Here is a 27,577-nt window from a genome sequence, read left to right on the forward strand (position 1 = left end):
TTGCATTGTATCTCTTGCTACCATCATGTTCTTCCTTGACCCTAAACACCCACTTGTTCTACAATGCCCTCGTTCTTGTTGGTAGGTCAAAAGGCAATCCAATCGTGGCCACTTGGAAACCCTTTAGTTGTACTATGTAAGAACGTTGTCTTAACATCTAACTGTTATAGTTGTAGATTCTCTACAAGCAGAATGCTCAACACAAGTTTAATTGTATTCGTTTTAACTATAGAAGAGAAAATTTTATTATAATCAATACCACTTTTCTTTTGAAATCCTTTAACCACTAACCTTGCATTGTATCTCTTGCTACCATCATGTTCTTCCTTGACCCTAAATACCCACTTGTTTTATCTCATGTATTTACTAGAAAAACAAAGTATATAAATCAAATAATTAGGATTAGTAACTGAAAAAAATAAAGAGCGAGTCAGTATTAAAAAGAAATAAGAATAAAATAAGAAGAAATATGAAATAAAAAAAATGACCTCATAGGGGGTAATCAATTTAAAAGTCCAATTACTATATTTATTTACTCTTTTTCGTGGCGAAGGCAAAGTGGGTCGAATCGCAATCCAATCGTGGCCACTTGGAAACCCTCTAGTTGTACTATGTAAGAACGTTGTCTTAACATCTAACTGTTCTAGTTGTAACACCCCAATTTTAGGATGTCACGGAACGTTAGAAATTTTTTACATTTAGCGAAAAACAATTTAACATTGAAAATGTACTTAATAAAAACTTTTAATTTAATTTAAATTACATAATTCAAATTGTCACTTTGTCAAAAACTTTCAATAACATTTGCGATCAAAAGAAAATTACATAATTTTTAGTATCTGATTTAAAACAACTAAATAAATTATAAAATCTCCCGGGTTCACCCCAGCCTCTCGTCGATCTACTCCATGCCAAAAGCATCTGCTTTATCATCTACTCCCGTATAACACACACGTTATACGATCATTGAACAGGAAACAAACACATAAACAAACAAATAGAGGTAAGCTAACCATAAACAATGATATATAAAAGAAATTCCTAAATAAAACATGCACAATAATACGCAACATCGCATTCAAGTGACACTTAAACAAAATGCCATAAATCCTGCTAAACCAAGCATAACATCACATTCATCTCAATTCTTCACATATAGTAATTATAATCAATCTTTGGTTTTCCGCGACCTCTCACCCCACAACAACATCTAGTTTCCTAGAACAGATGGTTCGATGTGTCCCGCTTAATGCAGCCATATTGTCTCCTTTATCCCTCAAGGAATTATGAGTAAAAACGTCGATGCATCGCACATCAGGCACTATACTCGCAACGAGCCGAAATAAGGAGAAACAACTTTCCCCTCCTCACTGCTTCACACATGCGAGAGGGTACAACACTCGAACCAATCCTCTACCACTTCTTCACACAGGCGAAGAGGACCCCTTTCCACTGTTTCACACAGGCGAAAGAGTCTTCACTGGGTTCCTAGGTACGGAAAAACCTCACAATATTTAATTCTACAAGAGTTCTCAACAAGGCAAAACACTCTCAACATGGAACAGATGAGAATTTATATATTGCCAACGAAATACACACCACCTCATCATGCATGTAAAATAAAGTTCCATCAAAGCCCATCAACTTACCAACAATATATTCAAGCAACGAACTCAACGAATGACATTCATTCAAACACATGCATAACATCATACTCAAGTAATTACCCTCAAACCACCACTTAAACTCCATACCATGCAACCCATGAAAACCAAGAAAAAGAAATAGCATTGACATTGCAACTATGGCTATATAACTCGCATTCAACAAAATAACCATCAAATTATATAAGCCAAAAAGTAAAGCCAACAACACACTTATCTCATCAATGGTCACCAACACACTAAAATATAAGACAATTAATAAAACCCAATAAAAAGCACTAAACCATAAATATGAGAATTTAAAGAGAACTAAAAGTGTCATACATTATTTTGAACATACAATATGAATTTATAAAAGCCACAAGTGGGTCACACATATCCAAGAAAATAAACAAAAACTATAAAGGAATGTACTAACATTAAGCTAAAGGTGTGACCCATTCAAATATCAAAGAATGGAACAAAAGCATGTGGTCCCACATTTTTTCAAACCTTGTTAGGTGAAAAGAGAGAAAATTAAGGAAAGAGAAATTGTATTTTCATGTGGTCCCCTAGACCCAAGGGACAATCAATCTCATTAAGTTATTACTCACGCAACCTAAAACACATAAATATTCCCAAGAACTCAAATGAACCCCTAGACCAACCAAAACCCACAAACATAGCTGAACCGATAAAGTAAGGCAAAAATTGCATGAGTTGCCTAACGAGCCTTCAAAGTCGACAGGCAGTTTCTGGAAAAATTCCATAAACGTGAAAATGTACATGCTCTAAAAATTCCTCCTATGACATTCCACAAATGAGTCCCCACTAGATCTCAGAGAAATAAATAATTGATTATCTAATTTCAAACACTTTAAATTTGAAAATTAAATAATTTTAAATTAAAAGGAAAAATGAAAAATCTTTCAAACATTGCGATGAACGTGGATCGAACACGTGACCTTCAGATCTTCAGTCTGACGCTCTCCCAACTGAGCTATCCTCGCAACTTGTTAAAAAATTGAATGATTGTACTAAAATGAACCCAAAAATGAATGTTTTATGTTCACCATGCTTCGAACCCATACCACCCAATATTATAACATTATGCCAAATGTTCATCCATCCACATAAAATAAATCAAAAAATTAAAATGTCACAATAATGACACGCAAAGGACTTAAACCGAAGTCCTTTCATCAAGGTCAAGTAACCTCAACCACTTGAGCTAGTATTATTCTTTGTCAAAACTCCAGCGTTGAATATTATAAAGATCTCATTACCCACATTTATATTAAATAAATATTTATTTATTTATTTAATTTTTTCGGGTCTTACAAATTTCACTATTCAATATAATTCTTTTCCATTACTCTTGTGTTCTATTCTTGTTTTAACATCATGATAATTATTGATTGCATATTTTTGAGTTTCTAATTATTGGACACAATATTAGAACCTAGACTAAAGTAGATAACTAATTGATTGTGCATCTAGACATAAAGTACATCATTGGTCATTCATAACATCATAATTTTGATCATTAATGCAAACTCATAATAAGAAAAGGTCTAAGACATTAGGGTTCTTATTAAAGTATAGACTTGTCACTAAGACATTAGGGCTTGTTGCATAAGGTGTGAAGGCTAGAGTAGGAATTAGAAGAATATTGGTTGGATTTTTGCTTTGAATTGGATCATGAAACCCTATCCTAGTGAAGCATTTATCATATATTGTTGCACACCATATATTTGATTAAAATATAAAAATAAAAAAAGAGTTTTATTTTTGTTTTTGTGAATTAGTTGTCTAATTGAGTTTGAATTTGAAAAGTTGCCCAATGTTTCACAAGTCTCTTAAGAAACGATACTTGTACTTTCCACTTTATTACTGTACGATTTTGTACACTTGCCAACTTCATAACAACTTTTTGGCGGTGTTGACGGGACTTGTGTTCAAACATAAGGTAATTTGGGGTTTTTGCTTTGAATTGGATCATGAAACCCTATCCTAGTTAAGCCTATATCATATATTGTTGCACACCATATATTTGACTAAAATATAAAAGTACAAAAGATTTTTTAGTTTTGTGAATTTGTTGTCTAATTGAGTTATGAAATTCAAAAGTCGCCAAGTGTTTCACAAGTCTCTTAGGAAACGATACTTGGAGTTTTCACTTTATTAATGTACAATTTTGTACACTTGCTTCTATTTTTTGTTTTTTTTCTTTGTTTCTATACTTTCATTATTTCTTTGTTATTTTTATGTTTATTTCCAATTCTCAAAATTTTTTATATAAAAATTGGGATAACTTGTTTGTTCAAGTATCTTTTGTGTTCTTGTGAGTGCAAGGTATTGATGAAAATGAAGAAATGATACAAAGAACCATATGGTATTGGTTCAACAGGCGAGCCACCAAAAGGAAAAAAAAAACATCACAATGAATATCAGGCGTTGAGCTAAAAGGACGTTAAACAAGCGATTGCTAGGAGGTAACCCAGTATTTTTAGCAAATTTTTCCTTACAATATATTTTTAATTTGTTTATGAACATGTTTAATTATTAAATTCTCTTTGAACTTGTTCTAATCATGTCCTCAAAATATATGAATTGAATGTTTGGATGACCATCTAAGTAAGAATTTGTTTAAGCAATGATTTACTTGTCTCATAATTTTGCATATAGTTGAGATAACTTGTGGTATACATTGATTGATAGATAGTTTGATATGTTTATATTTAGTCAGTCCTTGATCAGTGTGAGTGAGAGTATGACTAGAGTTTTTGGATATTTGAGTATGGAAACGCTTGAGTGTTGAAAACAGATAAGTGTTGTGAGCTTAAGAATATAGAGTTGTAAGGAAAGCAGTTATTGCCATGAAATTAATTGTTTTCTTGATTCTTGTTAATATAATCACATAATTGGTTAGAAAGGATAAAAGCATTTGTTTATCATGTTTAAACTACTTAGCCAAATAGTCAACCCTAATATATATTAATTGTCTATTGTTACCCATTTTGAGCCTATTTGTTTCATTCTTTTACCCTTAATATTTAAAGAAAATATATCTTGTCCCGCACTGTAGTCAAAGAGAATAAGTACATAAAGTTATGTAATCATATCAGTGTCGGGTAGGGTATAAACACCCTACCAGGGTATGAGATTGAATAAGTTTAGGGTAGGCTTTTGTGAAAATCCTACCTCATGAAAAAGGAAAGAGAAAGAAGAGAAAAGACAACAGATCCCATGTGATAAAAAGAGGTTGTTATGAGAAGTATATGAAAATTTTTGGGAAAATTATTTGTAGAGAATTCTAAGATACCAAAAATTATTTACATTTAGTTGTTCTCTTCGGCTCAGGGGTGTTTTTGAATTCTTGAAAAACCATATTTCTTCTAGCTAACCCATTATAGCCTTTGAAAGACCTTTTGGTTTGACCAAATGTGTGTGTTGTGTAACTTAGATGACGTGAAAAAGTTGATGAAATGGTTTTATAACATGTTGATTATGAGTGATCATTTATAAACAGTTTTGTGCAGAGTGAAACACTAATTTTTGTGAGCTTTTTTATTAAAGAGTCTGGTTATTATCTCTTATACTATTTTTAGGATTGAACTGATTAAACAAGCTCACTCATTCTATCTTAAGTTTTAAATCCACAAGTGAAATTTTGTTCTATTGCATGATTAGGATTGATTGAGAAGTCACTTGTTCTTATGATATTCTAATGGTTAACCTGAATTTTTCTTACTTTATAGTTTCAAGCTTTCATGAGGACATGAAAAAGTTTAAAGTTTGGAGTATTTTGATAAATGGCATTATCATGCTTTTATTTTCTTTATTTTTTATCTTTTACCGTTATTTTATAATTATCTTTTTAGATATTTTAGGTTTTATTTAATAAAATTGGAAAAGATAAGTATTTGGTTTATATTTTGCAAATTAGGAGACAATCCCTGAAGATTTCTAGAATATTATCAAGATTATTGGATAAAAGGAAATCTCTGAAGATTACATAATATTTTCAAGATTAATATTCAAGTGGAGATTTCAAAGATTGAGAAAAATATCAACATAATTTGATTATCAAACTTATCAACAAGAAGAAAAATTGATAAAAATTGGTTACTCCAATTCAAAATCAAGTAAAAATCTTAAGCCGTAAGTTCTAAAAAACTATAAATAAGGGGTTTCACAAAGGTCAACAACAACCCTTCAGGTAGAAAAGAAATCCCTTTGGGGGAGAGAGAAAGAAAGTAGAGGCACATTCTGAAGGTTGGAGGCATTCATCTTCATCGTTACTCTAGTATTCAGAATGTTAAGGAGTAGCTAACTCCCTCATTCACAGGGTTGGGTGTAATGTATTCTTAATTCTCTATGAATTCCACTTTCAATATAATTAATTTCCATCACTCTTGTCTTCTACTATTATTTTAACTTCATGATAATTATTGATTGTATATTTGTGGGTTTCTAATTATTGGACACGATATTAGAACCTTGACATAGAATACACCATTGATCATTCATAACATCATAATTTTGATGATTAATGCGAACTCATAATAAGGAAAGGTATAAGACGTTATGGTTCTTATTAAAGTTTGCTAAGACATTAGGGCTTGTTACATAAGGCGTGAATGATAGAGTAGGAATTAGAGAAATATTGTTTGGTGTTTTTGCTTTGAATTGAATTAGAAGAACATTATCAATCACATATTGTTGCACACCATTTGTTTGATTAAAATATAAAAATACAAAAAGATATTGCTTTGATCCCTCCACTAAAGAGTCTCGCATTGGGAATTTACGTTTTACTCAATTATTTTGTATGACTTTTGTTTCTATGTGCAGTGGAGATTATTTCTCACCGTTATGCATCATTACATCATTGTTTCAGCCTTTCTATATTGATTTGCGGAGTTGCCTTGTGCATTTTCCTCATGAACATTCATATTCATTCATTCATATTCTAGTTTTTTGCATATAGTTCTGTAATTCCATTTTAAGTAGGTTTATTTTGTTAAATTCGTGCACTAGGAACATCTCACATCATTAGGTTGCATGTAGGTTAAGTGCATTGCTCAATTGATATACATCATTCACTTTGACATTTCCATAAACACCATGCATGCACTCTAGTTCCATTAGGTTTTTCATCAGACACTTTGCATACATACATTTCCACATCATTTTCAGTTAATTTTAGCATTTGTTTTGGTAATTTTTAGTTAGATTTCCTCCAATTACACAAAACACACTTGAGAATCACTCGAAATCACTTTGCCTTTCTATAGATTGATCTTTGGTTACCTAGTATACACTAAGTGGGGAAATCAATTTTAAGCTAAAATATTCTTAAGTGGATTAACACACTAACCCACCAACTTGTGGTGAATCGAGTTGGATTACAAAATTTTTAATTCATTAAAAAGTAAACTAAATTGAGCTAACTCACTTTTAGTTCAACCCTTGGTAAATCAAACCGTATGATTTAGGTCGGGTCTCTTTGATATTCTACACACAAATACATGTATAATTATAAATTTTAAACATAAATAAAATAGATAATTTTTTAAACTTATTTTATTTCATATGAAAATAAAACTGATACATATCAATTTTTTTGGTAACATAATCAATATTTGTATTACAGTAGAGCAATGATTACAATGAAAATGACAAAAACAGTAAGAAATTAAACCACTTTGTTAAATTAATTTTTAGTAAGTAGAATATATTATAATATTATAAAAGAATAATATGTGTCCGTTTTGATTTATAGAAATACAAAATAAATATATTTATGTTATAATTATGATTTTTTATAGAAAAAAAACCATGCTAATTAATTCATTAAATAATGAATATTTTAAACTTTGTAAATATGTTTTATAATAGTATAAAAAGTATAACTAATATGTTCATGTTCCCTTGATTTATAGTTATGATTATTTGTAAAATAAAAATTTTGTTAATTAATTCATTAATGAATATTTCAAAATTAATTAATATGTTTTAAATGATAAAATATTACTTTAATATAAGATAATAGTGTTACATAGAAGAAAAAATATTTTACTCAGAGATGTAATTATATGAATGTTATATTATTTTTTATATTAAAATTTAGTGGTAAAAGTTATGATTAACAAACCAAGGGTTAATAATATTAAAACTTATAATATGTTAAAAAGTAATTTTTAATAAAAAATGTTATTATATTTATACAAATAATAAATTTGGTCTTAAATCGGAGATAGACAACATTGTTCAGGTTTGAAAAGGAGTAGGAATAAATTGAATCAAAGAGACATATTATTTGTCAAGTTATGTAGTTCAATATCTTTATAAAAATATTTGATAAAATATGTCAAAACTTTGATTCTACTACTATAAAATAATGAGAAGATTAAATCCACTTTTATTATACTATTAAAAATACATAAAATAAATTAAAAAACTACAAATATTCTTAATTGGGTTAACTTATTAACCCACCAACTCGTGATTACTAGAATCAGATTATAAAATTTTTAACTCACTAAAAAAAGTCAAATTGAGCTTACTCAATTTTAGTTCTACCAATAGTAAACCGACCCAAATAATTTGGATTGGGTCACTTTGAGACTCTACACACAAATACAATATGCAATTACAAATTTGAAACATAAATAAATTAAATAATTTTTTTAACTTACTTTATTTCATATTCAAAAATAACCTTGCTAGATATTTTTTTTTAACAGAATCAATGTTTGTATTAGGGAATAGTGGGATAGAGCAATGTTACATTGAATATTATAAAAAAATAATTAATATAGAAGTACAAAATAAATATATTTATATTATAATGACTTTTTATAAAAATAAAAACCATGTTGACTAATCAATTAAATAATGAATATTTTGAACTTAATAAACATGTTTTACAATAGTATAAGAAACAATTAATGTATCCGTCCATGTTCTCTTGATTTATAGTTATGATTATTTGTAAAAATAAAACTGTGTTAATTAATTCAATAAGTGAATATTTCAAAATTAATTAATATGTTTTAAATGAAAAAAATATATTATTTTAATATAAGATAGAAAAGTTACATAGAAGAATAATATATTTTAGTGATATATTTAAAACATTCTTTTTTTATTCCAACAAAGATAGATCATATAAAAAAAATTAGTTGTCACTTACACCAGATATGACCCCATTCTTAGTTATAACAGTGATATAATGCTATAAATACATGCATAAGTTGAATTATGAAATAAAAGAAGAAGGATATATACTTAAGAAGGACCTTGAGAAGTAGCAAAACAAAACAAGGAAAAATATGGCTCTAGTGAAGGTTGCTTTGATAGCAGTTGTTTTTGCTTTGATAGCTTGCAACGGTAAGGTGTTTCAGTGTGATTTTATTTTATTTTTTCATTTGATAAATAATTTTTATAGCATGTGAGTAATAGCATGTGTTTTTGCAGGGTTTGTATTATGTGTGGAACCACAATGTAAGAATGATAATGATTGCAAGGGAAAGGTACCTTTCTGTAGAGTTAAAGCTATTTGTGTTGGCACAACTTGTGAGTGTTCGATGAGCAAACAACAGAAGCCAGCAAAATGTAAAACTACTGCTGATTGCCCATTTTATTGTATTCCACCATGTGAGAAACGATTCTGTGATGTAAGCACTGGTTCATGCAAATGTTTGTGTAACAAACATTGAGGATTTTATTGGAAGTTCAAAATCGTGAGAAATGAGTTTAAATAAATTATACGATTTTAGAGTTTGTATTCAGTTAATACTTTTTTTTAGGTTTTCTTTACAGGTTTAGAATTTAATTGTTGGAAAATCAGATCTTTAACTGAACCATATTGATGCGGGTTGGGATTTAATCGGGACAAACACCTAAATTTTGACCTTCTCAAATAAAGGAAAAAAATATATAAATAATTAATATAATTGGGGCAAACATTAGGGATTGCAAACACACACGCTCACGAGCAACTACAAGACAAAAAGAAAATAACAAGAATTTAAAGGATTTACATGATTTAGTCAAAATGACCTATGTCCGCGGTGGCTTCACTAGATGATATTTTTGATTGATAAATTAGATTTACAATTACATAAGTATTTATAGAAATAGAGCAAGTAAATGGTTTAGGCCCAATAAACCCTTTAGACTCCACATACTCAACAATCTCTCACATGAAGGCTAATCACATCAACTCTGATAAACGTTTGGCAAGTGAACCAATCGTTAACGTAGTAATAAAATATCATCCTCTAGGATTAACTCGTTGAATACTAGATTCCTAATTAACGTAATTTTGAGCAAATGAGATTCAATAGAATTGCAAGCATAAAATTACAACAAAAACTTCAATCAATATAAGAACTGTCAAAGGATTGATTTCATACCATTTCCTCTAACAAAAAGAAAATTAATTCTGCATAATGAAAAGAAAAACTAAAACTAACGGAAAAAGAGAATGACGAAGATGAAGAAGAAGACGAAAACTTTTCGTGAACGATCCCCCCTTTATCTTTTCCACGTTCTCTCCCTTTGTTGAGGTGAGTTTCTCTCTCCTCTAACCGTTTTGCCCCTCTTTCTCTTTCTTTTATTTTCTTTTTCCTTTAAATCCTTGTCAGCCAACGTCATATTTAGATTTCTCGCTGAAAAATCATATATTGTGGAAAAATTCACAGGCCACCTGTGGAACTTGTTGTTTTGCATTTGATCTTTTGAATCAAAATCCACAGGTCGTGGAAAAATCCACCAAGCACTTGTGGAACACGCTATTTTGAATCCTGCACTTTTGAAGCCAAATCTACAATCGTGAAAAATCCATCAGGCACCTATGGAACATGTTGTTTTGAATCTAACTAACTCTATACTTGTTTACACAAACAATGAACAAACCCAAATGTATGATTCGAAACAAGATAATGCATGGTGAAATTAGTCCAATAATGAACAAATGAATAAAAATGGCTTAAACTAATGCATAAATACACATATATTTTATCTGCTCATCAAATTCTCCCAAGCTTAGACTTTTGCTTGTCCTCAAGCAAATAAAATGTAATGAAACAAAATAGTAAATGCGAACAGATTGATGAGTTAACATCTAATCCCAAATCCAAATTCACCCAATGATATTCTAGAAGCACACATTCCGCATTTGTTGGGTCCCTAAGTGTAACTGAGTAAATGATATAAGGCACAAGACATTAAGGAAGATAATCTTTGAACTTTAATTTCTCTTAATCAAAGATTTCTACTTAGGTTTCTAGCCTAGAAGACACTTACTTGCCAACTAAGCATGGATCTTCCACTCAAATGCTTTGCACTTGCCACACTTGGTCTCAAAGGAATGCCTCTTTTCCTAATAACACTTAGCCTCAAAGGGATGTCCATTTCAGTTATTGTCATTATTACTATTATTCTCCCATTTTTTTTCTTTTTTCTATTTTTTATGTGAAATTGACATACATTTCTCTAGTAACCAAATGAGTGAGTGTCACCTTAGAAACTTAAAAAGAAACTTTTAAGTCTATCACTAAAAAATATTCCCTTAAATGTCAAGTGTCAAAACTTCATATGTAGTGTGTGAAGTTTCCCAACAATTATCCCTAATGTGCTTCACCAAAAATCATTGAATAAACTTAGACTTGAATCAAGATTATGAGTATGTTATGCAAATGCAACAACAAAATGACATGCAAACAAAATGACATGCAATTGACCCTTCCAAGCTTAAATGTTTATGTTCTTCTGAACATAGAGAAAATAACTAAGAATAGAAGGGATAGAACTCACAAAATTACTGGTGGTGGAAGCGGTGGATTGTTGTCGATGCTGAAAGTAGCTTTGCTTGTGAAGTGACGAGGATTCTGCTTTAAAATTGGCAAAGTCTGCTACCCATGGCAAAGCATTAATGACTAGCAACTTCTCATCTAGAAACACCTCTAAAATAGATTCAACATCCTGGTCATCCTCATCAAACTTCAGTCTTGAAAAGTGATGAATTATCAAATGTCGCTTCCCTTTCTTATCTCGGATTTCCATGTCAAATTCTTGCATTAAGAGAATCCAATGGACTAATCGTGGCTTGGAATCCTTGGATGTCTCTTCTCCTCCAACTTCACTCTTGTTTAGGTTTATTCTTCTTGTAGAACTGAATAATGGCTTGAGAACTTCTACTTGATGTGCACACTATATCACCTCTTCATCACCCACTTCTTCAGTCAACTCCTTTGCTTGCATTCTGGATAACAAAGTTCGCTCTAGTGAACTTTTCCTCACATGATTATCCATTTTGTCTAACATAGGAGACTCAACTATTTCGGCCAAAAAATACTCCTTCTTGTTCACCTTGTGCTTTACTGCTTCATTTATGGAGAAGCTGACTTTGTCATCAGCTACATGACAAACAACATAATGTACTTAAGTTATATGCAATTATCATTGTGATCAAAATAGTAAGGTTAAATGAAATTTTTACAGTTTTCAATAGCAACACAACTCTAACTTTAAGATCTGGTCCAAATTCTGGTTGAAGTAGGACTTTCTTATGCACACTAGCCCATAGCGTGGCACTTGGGTCCTCAAATTTTTATTTTTTTAAAGACATTAATTAAACAAAGAAATATTAAAACAATTCATGTTGCTGTTCAGCGTTACCTTAATACATTAATTAAACAAAGAAATATTAAAACAATTTTGTACGATGAGAGGCATTGGTGGGTGTCCTACTATTTGAAAAATCAATTTTTGGCTAGAATGTCTACCACACCAAGAAGTGAAGGCATTAATGAATTTTTTAATTGATTCATAAATTCAAGCACTTCCTTGCAACAATTTGTCGTCCAATATGACAACGCACTTAGGTAGAAGGCTGAGAAGGAATTTGAAACGAACTTCCCTCTCTTTAGAATTAAGAAAGGAAACTATCTTTAATATAGTCATGAGTGTGTACCCTCATCACTATACCAAGATATTTTCTGTTCTTAATGCTTCCATTTTCACCACTCTGTGTAGTCTACAATCAATAATATGATTGATAGATCGCCTATCCATTTTTACAAGGTTTCGTAACCAAAACACGACAAGCTCACTCCCCAAAGCCCAAAAATCATTTGAAAACCATTGCTCTGATACCAAATGTAACATCCCGTTTGGATATTACTAATTTTAAATAATATAAAATAAAAGAAATAATGAAGTCACATCTATTTAAATGTCTTTCCCAAAACATGGGAAATTAAAAACATTTATTAAACTCATCTAATTAAACCACAATGTTCCAATAATCCATACTAGTTCATATTCCAGTAAAAATGCGGTTTACAAAAATCTAAAATTAAAATGATAGTAAACTTCCATAAAAAGCTTTCCCACGCTAGTCCCTCTCCGGCTTAATGTCTCACCAACATCACCTAGAACGTCATCTGCTCCCGTGTGACAAGTCACACGATCATCGCCACACACACACAAAAAGGGTGAGCTCATAAACAGTTAACATATAAATTAATAAAATCAAGATACACCCAACTACTTTATTCTAGTTAATTCTTGACCAAGACCTTATTACCCCAAGGTTTTTCAACTTGCAAGTCACACTAACAATGACCATGGACTCAGGATATATGATGTTTCCACCTGCCCGCTCGTAGTCCTGCCTCTACGAACCTCCCCGCTCGTAATCCAACTCTAAGGACCTCTCCACCCGTAGTCCAACACACGTGATCCACCAACTACGAATCTCGTCGCTCGTAGCAGCTCTCAAGTGTGAGCATGGAACATACGAACCTCCCTGCTCGTATCCCAACACGAGAGCACCAAGATATGAACCTCCCCGCTCATATCATCATGTGTTCACCACCAACCATGAACCTACCCGCTCATGACACAATCAGCATCTCCTGGTCCAAGTCTCACATCACAACATCAAAACAAAAATTAAGAAAAACACATTGTACTTTACAAGGTACATACTAAAATAAAATAATAATAATCATAATACAATAAAATAAGATAATAATAATAAGAAGAAGAAAAATGATAATAGTAATAATAATAAAAAATAAAAAAAATAATAATAATAGTTGTAAAATAAAATAACAATAATAATAATAAACATAGTAATAACAATAAAAATAAAAATAATAGAAATAATAATAATAATAATAATAATATAAATAACAATAATAATTATTATAATCTATAACAATATATAAAGGGGATTCCTTTTTTTGTGTCCACTTTTCATTTTCCAATTTTACCCTTAATTATTATTTTAAAAATTAATTATTTTATAATTATTTTTTCTTTAACCGCTTTTTTAAATAATTAATTATTTCATAATTATTTTTTCTTTAACCGTTTTTTTAAAATCTTTTTTATTTTGACCGTTATTCTAAAAACCTTTTTCTAATAGTTATTTTATTTAACAACTATTTTAAAATTTATTATATATGTTTTAAAAATAAATATTATTAATCTTAATACAAATAATAATAATAATAATAAAATAAGATAAAAAATAACAATAATAAGAAAAATAAAAATAATAAAAATATTAATATAAAATAAAATTAATAATAATAATAAAAAGAAGAAGAATTATAATGATAATAGCAATAATAATAATAGTAGTAAAATAAATTAATAATAATAATATTAAGGATAATAATAATAGTAGTAATAATAATAATAATAATGATAATAATAATAATAGAAATAATAATGGTGATAAGAATAATAATAATAATAATAATAATAATAATAATAATAATAATAATAATAATAATAATAATAATAATAATAAATGTGTTGTGTTTAGATGAAGAACTCCAAACATGCATCTTAGAAGTTGAATACAACTAAAGTCAATTAATTAAATACCAACCTAAACTAATAAAATCACCTATGCAGTCCCCATTTATAAACCACTTTCTATAACTATTCCCTTCCCCCTCTTATATAATATATTAAAAATTACTAATTATACCACATCATAATTTGTATAAAAAAACACTACCAAGGAAAATTACTAATTATTTTAAAACCTTAACTACAGCATATCAAAAGTTTAGTCACTACCAAAGCTTAATACCCAAAAGCTACAAGTCATATATAATATAAAATAAAAAAATGCCAACCCCACTTCTAACCTTCTTTATATATATATATATATATATATATATATATATATATATATATATATATATATATATATATATATATTAAAAAAACTATTTAGTATAATCGATGCTCTACACCAAAGTAGATAATTTGTTTCCTTTTTTTCTTTAATATTATATAAATTACTATATGAGGAATGTCGTAAAATATCCTTCTAATATATTATAACATACCATAACACCACATTTATCTACTTTATCATATAACTAAAAAAATGAAAGCTCTAGAATGCAACCCCATCACGCTACTAGAAAAGAAAAACATAAACCCTAACCTTTGCTTTGCATCATTCACCCACAAATCAAGAAAACCTCAATGCACTCATGCTATATTAGATTTTGTATCACTAAAATTCATCAATCACTTAACATTCAAACGAAAATTTGATGATATTATATCACCATTACAATCAAAATTTCTAAAATATAAAACAAATGCATCACATTTTTTTTATTGTAAACAATAATTCTATCAAACAAAACTTAAAATCTTCTTTCATAGGAAAAGATTAAACTAGTCAGCTCCCATTACCTAGATTCCTTGCTCCAATGTGCTTTGAGGATTCTTTCTTGCACCAAATAAATTGCCTTCACTTTGATCCTCTCCTAAAAAAACTCCCCCATGCTCTCTTTACTCACGTTCTGATGCTCCCTAGACACTCCTCAGCAGCCCACACGAATTGGTAATCTTAAAACCCCTTCTCTTCTCCCGATTGGTTTATTAACTCCGCCTTAACTAAGCGTAATGGCAAAGAAAACGAATATTAATTAAAATGAGTTTAATTTCCATTCAAAAGAGCTATTACCATATGGTTTCCCAACCCTTCCATCTGTTCCTCAAGGCGGCTAGGGTTTATGACTCTTTCCATTCATGCCAAAAAGGAGTTGGGCAAAAAGAAACCTATTTTGCCTAAGTCAAGGTTCAAACACACAACCACACAATTACCAAACAAATATACAACCATTCAAGAAATTCATGTTTCATGATAATTCCAATACACCTAGGATTATAGTATCACGCCCATGGACAAGCATATTATTAAAATAATAAAACAAGTAAATAAGTACCCTAATGGCATACATAGAACTCAAACCCAAGTCCTTTTAGCACATTCAAGTACTCTCAACCATTTGAGCTAGTACTACTCCTTATCATAATTCTTCGCATTAATTACTACAAAGATTCCTTTAATTGCATTTAAATTAAATAAATATTTCTTTATTTATTTAATTTTCTCGGGTCTTACACTCAGGTCATCCAATTGCAGCAACAAGTATGTTATGACAACCTTCTAGAGTGAATCCTACTTGGGAGCTCTGCTTAACCAACGAATCTTGCAATGTAACCAAAAAAAGTTATAAAAAAATCATATAATATAAAACACGAACGACTTATTTAGAGAAGAATTGTATCTTACAATTTTGTCAGAGATTTCTCGTGCAGATTCAGAAGTGTAGTTGCCCGATATGTGTAGATGGGCTAACTTCCACTTTTGATGGCGTGATGGTGGTGAAGGAGGCTTAATATCTTCGCCCTCGAAAGGTGGCACCTAGATTTTTTCTTTTCTGACATTATCTTCTTTTCAAGTTTTCTATACCCACCATAAGACAATTTGTACGGGTTTTTATTTTGAGCAGTTATGCTTTGAGCCTTTTTTTCTCTTTTCTTGTAACATACAAAACCCACTTTATGAATTAGTTCAAATTGTACAAAATTATCAATTGAGAAATTGATGATTTCAAATAAACATACATGTCATCCCTAAGATGTCCGAAGCTCAAGAAATGGACACCATGTGTATTCATTAATCCAAGTGTATTTCAACAATGAATTTTCATTCTTTTTAGATCCAAAGACATACCTAGACGTCAATTTGGTCTTAAAACCACGAAATTTCTCAGCCATCGATGATAAACATTTGTGTTTAAGCGTCACCACATTTGGAATATCAAATGTTAGCTGCAATATAGAAAATATCATCAATAATATTTAACATATTATCAACAAAATCAAACTATAAGGTTAATAACATGAATATTAGTTACCAATAAATTTTGCCATATCATTTCCCGATCAATTTCAGAGACATAATCAAAAGATAAATTAAGGATTGATATTCTCTCTCGTGCCAACATTCCTAAATAGCTTTTGAAGACGTTCGCATAACGACCTCTAGGAATTCCAATGTTGATGTCAATATCAACAGGTGTTTTCTGACCATTAGCTTTTCTAATTAAGAGTTGTCTAAACTTAGTGGGCTCCTCTGGTGGCTCTCTTAGTGGGTGCTTCATCCTCTGATGAACTATGATGTTCAACCATATATTTGTGAAATGAAAACATCACAAAACATTAATAAGCAATATATAAAATCACATATAAAATATTATTTAATAAAACAACTAAATTTTAACAAGAAAATGAAATTCATACATAAAGTTATTGATTGTTCATATGTATATTCCTTTATCGTGATCTTCTCGAATTGCATGTACATCATCAACTAGAGGGATTTCATCAACATTTATCGTTCTTCTAAATGGGTGGGTGACAACAATAATAAGATCACTAAGATTCTCTTCACTAGGATCAATTTGATTTTTTCCATGAAGAGCGACAAACCAACGTTCAAACTCAGGATCTTTAATATAGAAAACCTACGATGCTTGTTGTGCCATGATAAATGGCTCGTCTCGATTACCCACCTTTTGAAAATCAACTAGAGTCATTCCTGATTCATCCATTTTGTCACCACTCTTATTGTCAATCCACTTACATTTAAACAATGGAATAGTAAACATGGTATAATCAACCTCCCATATCTCTTGTATTAGACCATAGTATGTCATTGATCCAAATACAAGATTTTGATCTTTAGATGTAGAAAATTGTAGCGACTTAGCTTCAAGACTGACTCCACTATTTTGTATTGTGCTTTTATCATCTAGAGACTTCGTATAAAATGTGCAAATATTAATTTCATAACCTGTACAACAGATGACATCAAATTTCAACCCATTCGCTAACCACATTAAAGTCTAAGAACATTGTGGATCTTTCAAAACCTCAAATTTAAACCAAGGCATTAATGTTCTATTATGCTCCATCAAATGTCATTTCTCTGATTGTCTTGGATTGTTCTCTTTCGCAATGACTTTGTGTGCAGGTAAGTAAGGCATTACCTCATCTGTGTTATTCAATATGTATAGGTGTGCCTACAACAACTCTTCGCGATCTTTGCTAACCACACTCACACCTTGGATGTTGTTACTTATAGAACACCTGTTCAACCATGACCTCTAAGGAACTCATATCAGTTTTGCTTTTGCCATGTAATCTGAACAAAACTCGACACTTTCTTTAGCAATATACCTTTCGATCATTGAAACTTTTGGACAATATTGATTTTACACATACCGTTTCAAAATATTCATGTAATGTTCAATGAGATACATCCATCTTAAGTATACTGGTCCACAAAACTTGATTTCTCTTACCAAATGAACAAGTAAACGTACCATGATGTCAAAAAATAATGAGGGAAAAACATCTCTAGCTGACACAAGATGATAACAATATCGGCTTCAAGTTCATATAACTTTAAAGGATCAATGAATTTGCTACAAATTGAAAAGAAGTATGCATACAAATGTGTTATAGTTTATCTAACATTTTTGGGTAAAATTTCATGAATAGCTACAGGTGACAATTGTTGCATTAAGATGTGGCAATCGTGAGACTTTAGGCCAACAAGCTTCAAGTCTTGCATGGACAGTAAACTCTGAATATTTGAAGAGTGTAAGACCCGTGAAAATTAATTAATTAAATAAATAATTAATTAATAAATGCGGGAGTGGAAGCCTTTATGGCATTAAAATCTAATTTGTATGACGTTGAAAAGTATTAGCTCAAATGGTTGAGAGTACTTAGTGGTGTGAGAGGACTTGGGTGTAAGTCCTATGTATGCCATTTGTGTATTATTTAAGTATTATTATTTTAATATATGTTGATGATGTTGTAAGATAATATAATAATTGAATTATATTAGTTAGCATGAAATATGAATTAGTTGAGTGGTTTAGCATTGATTTGACATTGGCATGGTTATGAGTTCAAGCCTTGGAGAACCCAAATTAAACTTTAATTTTGCTATTTTTAGTTTTAGCTTGAATTTGAAAGGTTAAAGGAAACCCTAGCTGGACAAAGAGCAGCCAAGAGTGGTTCTAAAACAGCTCATAACGAGACATTGAATGGCCATTAACCTCTCATTAAACATCATTTTAGTTTTGGGTAATTAACCTAGCATTAAGGTACCACTAAAAAGCAAAATTGGGGTAATAGGGAGGGTTTTTGAAAGATTGGAATTATACTCAGAAAACAGAACACGAATTTTTGAGATTGGTGCGGTTTAAGTGAGGCATTGGGGTTGAATTGAGAGGAGACAAAGGAGGTCCTTGGTGAAGGGAGAATTTTCAAGTGCCAAAGTTTAAGCTAAGGAATCCAGGTTAGGGGAGTTTTACTCGTTAGTTTTATGTTTAAAGATTGATTGTATGAAATGTATGTTGAATTGAACGTGTATGCTCTGCTTATTTCAGAAATTGTCGTGTTCTGGAATATTTCCAGAAACCGCTTGGCGGGTCGCTCATGGCCGCCAAGCGGCTCATCCCTGTGTAGTGTGTATTTAGTTTTTCAAGAAGAACCACCTGACGATAAATTCCTGACCGTTAGGCAACGCCAGGCGACGCGAGCCATGTTGGCTCGATTTGTGATTCCGTGCATTCTAGAATGATTTTGATCGGGGGAAAACCAAGTGGTAGTTGTTAAGGGATGATATAACGTGTACTTCATTGATTTTTAGTGTAATTGATGGTGGAATTCGATGGAATAGTGAAAATGAAGTCTTAAGGTTTTGATGTTGGTGGTTTAGTAGAATTGAGCATCATAGTTGTTAATTATCCTAAAACAAATTTCTGTTGGAATTAGTTAAGGTGACTATTGGTGTCACTAGCGTCATGTTCTTAGAGGGAAATGAATGAGATAGAAATAGGAGAGCATCCAGATGGTGTGGGAGATTCTTTGCAGGTGTTAAAAGTCTGGGAAATTGCCAAGAAACTTATGCACCGCCTAGCGGCACGGGGCCTGCCGCCAGGTGCCATCGTAGTAGCATTAATTTTTTGTGGCTGTAAGAGATAGAGCTGGTTTTAGGAATTTTGATGTCCAGGGAGGTAAGGAAATGGAATCGGGGAATGTTGATTGGAGAATTAGAAATGTGTCAAGCAGAGGATTGGGATGAGATAGGAAGAATTGGAACTTTAGCACATTACATATTTCTATTTAAACTAGTATCAACAAGTGAGCTTGGACGGGAAAACAAAAGAGAAGAGGTTGAGGCATTGGAAGTACTATTAGGTGCCAAATTAATCCAGAACGTAACCAGCATTTCTAGAAGTTGAATAATGAGTTAAGAGGGATAACTGAATTGTGGTAAACCCTATTGTGTTAAGAGTTGGGAATGGTATAAAATTGCATAGTGAAAAGTGTTAAACCTGAGGGTATGAGTTGGTATACTTGGAGAAAACTCAGAACTAGTGACATGTTACTGATTCAATGTACATTGAGTAAATTAACTTGAGGATATAATGAGAATTAGGAGCTATAGAGGATAGAGGGTGGCAATAATACGACTATTAAGAGAATTGGCTTTCTGGAAGTGTGCAAGGAGTAGATGGAAGGCTAGCATTTGAAAAAGTGTAGGAAAAATTAGAACAGTGGTTGTTCTGGTACAACGCCTGGCGGTGTGATGCGAAATGCCAGGTGGGAGTGACTATCCAGGGAGGAAATTAACACATGGCGCCTGGTGGACATGAGGGTCCCGCCAGGCGGTGTTTGGAAGCAGTGAGTGCTCTAAGGCACTTGGCGTCTGGCGGTACACGTCACCCGCCAAGCGGTCTAGAAGTTGGCAATGCTTGGCGATACGTGTCCTCCACCAGGCGATTTTGCTGTAGCAGCCTTTGGTTGCTGGTTCTGCATGCGTGATCTACAAGGCTTTTAGGATACTTCAAAGGTGGATTGTTGGTATTCCTTTATTTGAGCTTGGAACGTATCCCTTGAGTTGAGCTCGGGATAGGGGTTAAGCATGTGGCATTCCTCGAGTTGAGCTCAGAATGGCGTCCCTCGAGTTGAACTCGGGATGGTGGATGAACACGAGGAACCCTTGAGTTGAGCTTGGGTTGGCGAATATTGCCGGTGTGAGTGTGCTGGTTGTGGCCAATACGGATGAAGATTGCCCTCCTTAGTCGTTAACTAACGAGTTTGGTAGTGTTAGGACGTTACAACTCTGTTCGTATTTGGGAACTCCACCTGGCATTGCGGTGTATGATCCGTAGCATGGTTTCTCGCACGTGCTCTATCGGTTGTGGCCGATAGGTATGGCATCAAGACACCTTGAAGTAATCACTAGAAGACGTAGAACACGAATAACATGGTTGTGGCCATGTGATATGGGATCAATTGAGGGAATTCCTCTAGTGTGATTGTATAATATAAATATAGTTGTGTTTTATTTATGTATGTATATTTATATGTATATTCTGTTAAGCTCACCCTATCTGCTTGTGGTTGGCGATGATCGTGTACGCGGTACACGTGAGCAGATGATGTTATTGCAGGTGGTTCTGGTGAAGCTTAGCTACGGAGCGGGGATAGCTTGGGAGTTTTTATATTTTTGGATTTGAAACAAATTGTAAAGGATTATGACCTGTTTTATACTACTTTCAGTTTTGTAATTATGGATTTCGTAGTATTTATTAATCTAATAAAGTTTTAAATTACTCGCATTTTTAGGAAATGAGGTATATTAAATGAATCTGGCGTAATATTTCTTTAATTTATTACTTAAATCCATAATATCTAGACGGGATGTTACATTTGGTATCAGAGTCTTTTTTTCAAAATATTTTTGGGGTCTATGGGGAGTGAGCTTATCGTGTTACGCTAGCATGACTAATTGATTATGTTTCGTACTAATTTCGGATGTGAAATCCTAATTTGAGTTTTGTGATGTGAATAGCTGAAATATGTGGCGCGCACAAGTTATGGCCAACAGGAGGAGAAGGAACAACACTGGAGCCAATGACAAAGCTCAAGCAATTCATCGCATGGTGGACGCGATGCAGCCCATAGCAATGCCATCCAAGGCCATAATCGCACCTACCCGACCCGTAACTATGGAGGATTTTATGAAGCATAGGCCAGCCAAATTCTCTAGCAAGGCCACTCCTAATGAGGCAGATGCCTGGCTGCGGCAGTGCGAGAAAATTTGCAAAGTTCTGGAATGCACGGAATCATAGAGGCTATCGTTCGTCACATTTCTTTTGGTGGCAGACGCGAAGTATTGGTGGCAGACGCGAAGTACTGGCGCCAGCTGAGTTGGCTGAGTTGAAGAAGCAAATAGAAGACTTGCTTGAAAAGAAGTTTATCAGACTGAGTGCATCACCGTGAGAAGCGTCGATATACTAGTAAAGAAGAAGGATGGCAGCTCTAGATTGTGTGTTGTCTATAGTTGAATAAGTTAACAATAAAGAATAGGTACCCACTACCGAGGATTGATGATCTGTTGGATCAGCTAAGGGGAGCTGTAGTGTTCTCTAAGATTGACTTGAGGTCTGGATATCATTAGATCTTGGTCAAGCCTGAGGATGTGCAGAAGAGGGCTTTCAGGTCGCGCTATGGGCACTATGAGTATATGGTGATGTCGTTTGGGGTGACAAATGCTCCTGCTATATTCATGGACTACATGAACAGAATCTTTGGGCCGTACCTGGATCAATTTGTTGTTGTATTCATTGACGACATACTGATATGTTCTAAGAGTCATGAAGAACATGCGGAGCATCTGAGAGTGGTGATGGGAATTCTCAAAGAGCACCAACTATATGAGAAACTGTCAAAATGTGAGTTTTGGCTAGATGAGGTATAGTTCTTGGGCCATGTGATCTCAGCCTAAGGAATAGCAGTGGATCCGGCTAATGTTGAAACGGTGGTGAAGTGGGAGAGATCGCAGATAGTTACAGAGGTGAGAAGCTTCTTGGGTCTGGTAGGTTACTACAGGAGGTTTGTGGAGGGTTTCTCCAAGAGGGTCTGGTATATTTTTTAATTTGTTTTAAATTTTTTATTTTTATTTTGTTGCAATTTTTTGCCACGTGTCAAGTCCCTCATGTGACATGTGGCACTCGGTGACAGATGGCAACACTAACACATGTCACTATCAAATGTTATTACATACGTGTTGTTCCTGTGGAGAACAAATAAGATATGTCAGACAAAAGTGTTACCTTACCTCAATCCGCAATCTCCTCAGTAGGCTTCCTCCCGGTTACTATATGTCATTTGTGGATATCTCAGTTTGGACCGGTTTGGACCCAAGAGGGGTTACCTGTGGAAGAGACTCTGATGCTCAAGTCAGTCAAAATTCTCAAAAAGTCAAATCCCGTAATTAAGGGAGTAATGAATGCATACCTTTAATTGCTGGGATCCACACATATTTATAGATTATTAATTATGTCTAGCCTTGTCATGGGCTAGGCCCCTAATTGGGTCGTAGGTGGGCCTGGGTCTTAGGAGTCCATAGTATGGTGATTGCGTGCGTGCTAGGGTCCAAGTATGAGACTTGGATGTTTTACTACAGACGAGGAGTCTGTAGGGCAGGACTATGAGCGGGATAGACTCATAGGGTTGGACCACGAATGAGTTAGTTTCGTGGGAGCACAGGGAAGTCCCAAGACCTAGTACATGCATATGACTCATGAAGGACTATGAGGTCATGGTTGGGTAATTTGATATGAGATATTTAATTATGTTATTTTGGGATGGGTAACATATTTATATTCATGTATTTTTTATATGTATATTGTGCATAGCTCACCCTTTGTGTGTGTGTGGCGATGATCGGATAACTTGTTATCCGGGAGCAGATGATGTGACAGGTGGGCCAGGAGATGCTTAGACTCGGAGCGAGGGCTAGCAGGGGATGTTTTTGTAGATACATATATTCTATGTTTTATCATTTTAGCTTTGAGGAAATCATGTAAACCTGGCAAGAGCCATTGAATTTTATTTTAGTTTTATGAAATTATGGACTCTTGGTTTTGTAGCTTATCTTATATTAAAGTTTTAAATTTCCCTTGTTTTGGGAAACAATTTATATTGAATGCGGTAGCTATTGTATTTCAAATTTTATTTAATTAAATTAGTAATATTCCTTAGGGATGTTACAAATGCAGCACACTCTCCACGTTGCTAGCCTTTTCCTCTCTTCTAGCCATTCTTCCTTTTCCTTCTTCCAGACCTCATTCTCCTCGGCATGTTTGTCAACCTTCTCTTACAACTCTTCCAACTTTTCCTGATTCCCTTCCTTCAACTCCCTCTAGTACAAGGACCCAACCCGACGCCCCAATAGTAGCGCCTTACTACCAAATTCCACCATTGTCCTCACCTGATGGTTAGGATCCATGTTATTGATTGAATTAATCAGCGTCTCCAACACATTAATTTCAATATCTTGCCGCACAACCGTCTCTGGTAGCTCAATCAGCCCTGCTTCCGGCCCTTTTGTGCCACTAGACGACCCCACCCCTAACAGAGCGACCCAGACCTTCTTCACATCTTTACCCTTACCAGGCCTAGCTGGTAGCTCGGCCTTTCTTTTGGCCCCACCATGTACGTGAACATCCACCAGTGACTCTTGCAAGTTAGTAACCTTAGTGTTCCCAGCAGCCTTAGCTCTAGTCGCTTTCTCCTTTCGCAGTGTTTAGAACAGAGTCAAGTTCTTCTTTCCCATCTGCGCCATGTGACCTGTAAACAACAACACACATCCATCAGACCAGTCAAACATAATATAATACTCAAATATACAAAAAGATACCTTCAATATCAATAATCAGATGAACCGAATTATAAACCCTAACTAAACCCTTAGTGGGCATCTTATCGCTAAAAAGCATCACCGCATCCATCACCTCCCGGTCAACCACCGACAACTCCTCCCTCACCATTCGTTTTTATCTCCAAGGGTTGCCGGTCCAGAAAAAGGGAAATTTAGTACTCCCATCGTTAGTGTAAAAATGTAAGCGTCCAACTTGCTTTACCACCACTTTAAAGAACTCATCTTTAAAGTGTTTGAAAGACTGAGTAAAAGCACCCAGTCTGTTAATTCTGGGTCGGCTTATAAGCGAAAACCACGTGGTCGGACTTCTCGGCCTCGTATCAAAAAAGTAGAGGAACGGCCGCGGAGTAGGTTGCAAGTACAAAGCCATACACAACAACCGAAACGCCTGCAAGTATGCCCAGCTATTTGGGTGCAGTTGAGTGGGAGCAACATTCAACAAACGCAAGACTCCCATGGTGAACTCGTCAAATGGAAATCGGATGTGCAGTTGTGAAAAGTGACACATGTACATGTAAAAGAACTCCTCGACAGCTCCATCTTGGTCGTGGCAGACACATTCTACTGCAGTTACCCTCTTTGGCACCACTATATCCCTTCGAGCACCTTTGTGAAGCGTCTCGGTCGTGGCAGACACATTCTTCCCGCCAAAAGTCATAAGTCATATGAAGCGTCACAACGCACACCAAGAGTCACCAACCTCAAAATAACGGTGCAAAATCCCTTCGATTAGACCTCTGACATCTACCACCCCTTCACCTGCCACAAACCTATTTAGATCCCAAGCCTTAACATTGTTAATCATACTTAAAGGCTAGGGGACTGGTGTACCACACCTAGCCGGCCTAGCCAAACACACTTCTTATCCTTTTTCGTTATAGTTATACCAACAAAGACTAGGTACTGGTGTACCACACCTAGCCGGCTTAGCCTGATCATAGCCGTCTACATAGCCCCCAAAGACGCAAATAATCACCATGTATGAACGAGTAACAGTACCCGACCTAAGCCGCTAAAGGGTAACCGGCCTAAGCCGCTAACTTAGAATAACTAAGCAAGAACTTGACAAATTCAGAGCGTTGTAGGCCCCTAAAGGCCCACGATAATCGAACTTAGGGGAATGGCCTAAGACCCAGGCCCACCTACAGCCCAAACAGGGGCCTAGCCCATGACATGGCTAGACATAATTAATAATCTATAAATATGTGTGGACCCCAGAAATTAAAGGTACGCATTCATTACTCCCTTAATTACGAGATTTGACTTTCTGAGAATTTTGACTAACTTGAGCGTCGGAGTCTCTTCCACAGGTAACCCCTCTCGGGTCCAAACCGAGATATCCACAAATGACATATAACAATCGGGAGGAAGCCTACTGAGAAGATTGCAAATTGAGGTAAGGTAACACTTGTGTCTGACATATCTTATTTGTTCTCCACAGGAACACGTGTCTTTAATCAAATTTAGTCTCCACATATGTCTCTTTGATTCAATTTAGTCCCAATTTGTTTTCGAATTAGAGCAATAGCCTATCTAAATTGAAACCAATTTTTCTATTTATATAAATGTTATACTAATTTTTTTATTAATTTTTTTTAACATATTACGTTGTTATATATTATTAATCCATATTTTTATAAAAATAAATTAATTAATACCATTTTAAAGTATTAATTTTATTAATTAAAGCAATTCACCCCCTCTTAGTTTTTGTCCATACGCGAATCATTATGTTGCACGATTATAACACATGGCAAGACACTACAACTGTTAATGTCAGTGTCAAGTCTCATTGTCTTGATTTCATTTTAGTCCCTATATATGCCACTTTGATTCAATTTAGTACCAATTTTTTCCAAATTAGAGTTATAATCACTCTAAATTGAAACCAAATTTATTATTTGTATAAATATTATATTGAATTTTTATTAAAAAATACTTTTGAATATATTACATCATTATATATTATCAATCCATGTTTGTTAATCTATGTTTTTTATAAGATTAAAACTAATTAAGTATAAATATTTTTACAAAAAAAATATTTAAAAATAATTAATATATTATTAATCCATGTTTTTTATAAAAATAAATTAATTAATACCTTTATATAAATAATAAATTTGGTCCTCTTTTAATTGGGACATAATTTATTATTTGTATAAATGTTATACTAATATTTATATTAAAATTTAATGATAAAAGTCATTATTAACAAAACATGGGTCAACAATATATAACAATTTAATATGTTGAAAAGTCATTTTGAATAAAAAATATCATTATAGTATTTATACAAATAATAAATTTAGTCTCAAATTAGAGAGAGCCAATATTATCTATTTTGAAAAAATATTAGGAATAAATTGAATGAAAATGACATGTATCGATTCAAAGAGACATATATAAAGGTTAAATTGAAATAAAAACAATGATACTTGTCTACTTGTCACTGACGCTACGAGTGTCACGTGTCACACAAAATACTTGATATAGGTAACAAAATTTGTTTGTAAAAGAAAAATATTAAAAAAAATAAAAAAATTACAAATTAACACATGACATGCCATTAATCTTGTCAGTAATTTTTTTTAAATAATATTGAAGCATTTTTTCACAAGTTAGGATGCAATTGATAGTTTTTTTGAAAAGTTGTGACGCAATTGAAATACTTTTAAAAACAGAGACGACATTGAAACGTTCCCACAAAAGTGAAGATCAAACAAATAATTAAGCCTTCTTTATATTCTTATTGTCAAGTTTCCCGATCATAGTTTGC

General features: G+C 33.1%; 1 non-coding gene across 1 annotated transcript; it reads right to left on the reverse strand.

The window, feature by feature from the left end:
* Nucleotides 1–2,580: 2,580 nt before the first annotated feature.
* On the reverse strand, nucleotides 2,581–2,653 carry TRNAF-GAA. Its single transcript has one exon. It is a non-coding gene; the product is annotated as a tRNA-Phe (tRNA).
* Nucleotides 2,654–27,577: the final 24,924 nt, after the last annotated feature.

This window comes from Vigna unguiculata, chromosome 11 (genome assembly GCF_004118075.2).
Source record: "Vigna unguiculata cultivar IT97K-499-35 chromosome 11, ASM411807v1, whole genome shotgun sequence".
NCBI lineage: Eukaryota > Viridiplantae > Streptophyta > Magnoliopsida > Fabales > Fabaceae > Vigna > Vigna unguiculata.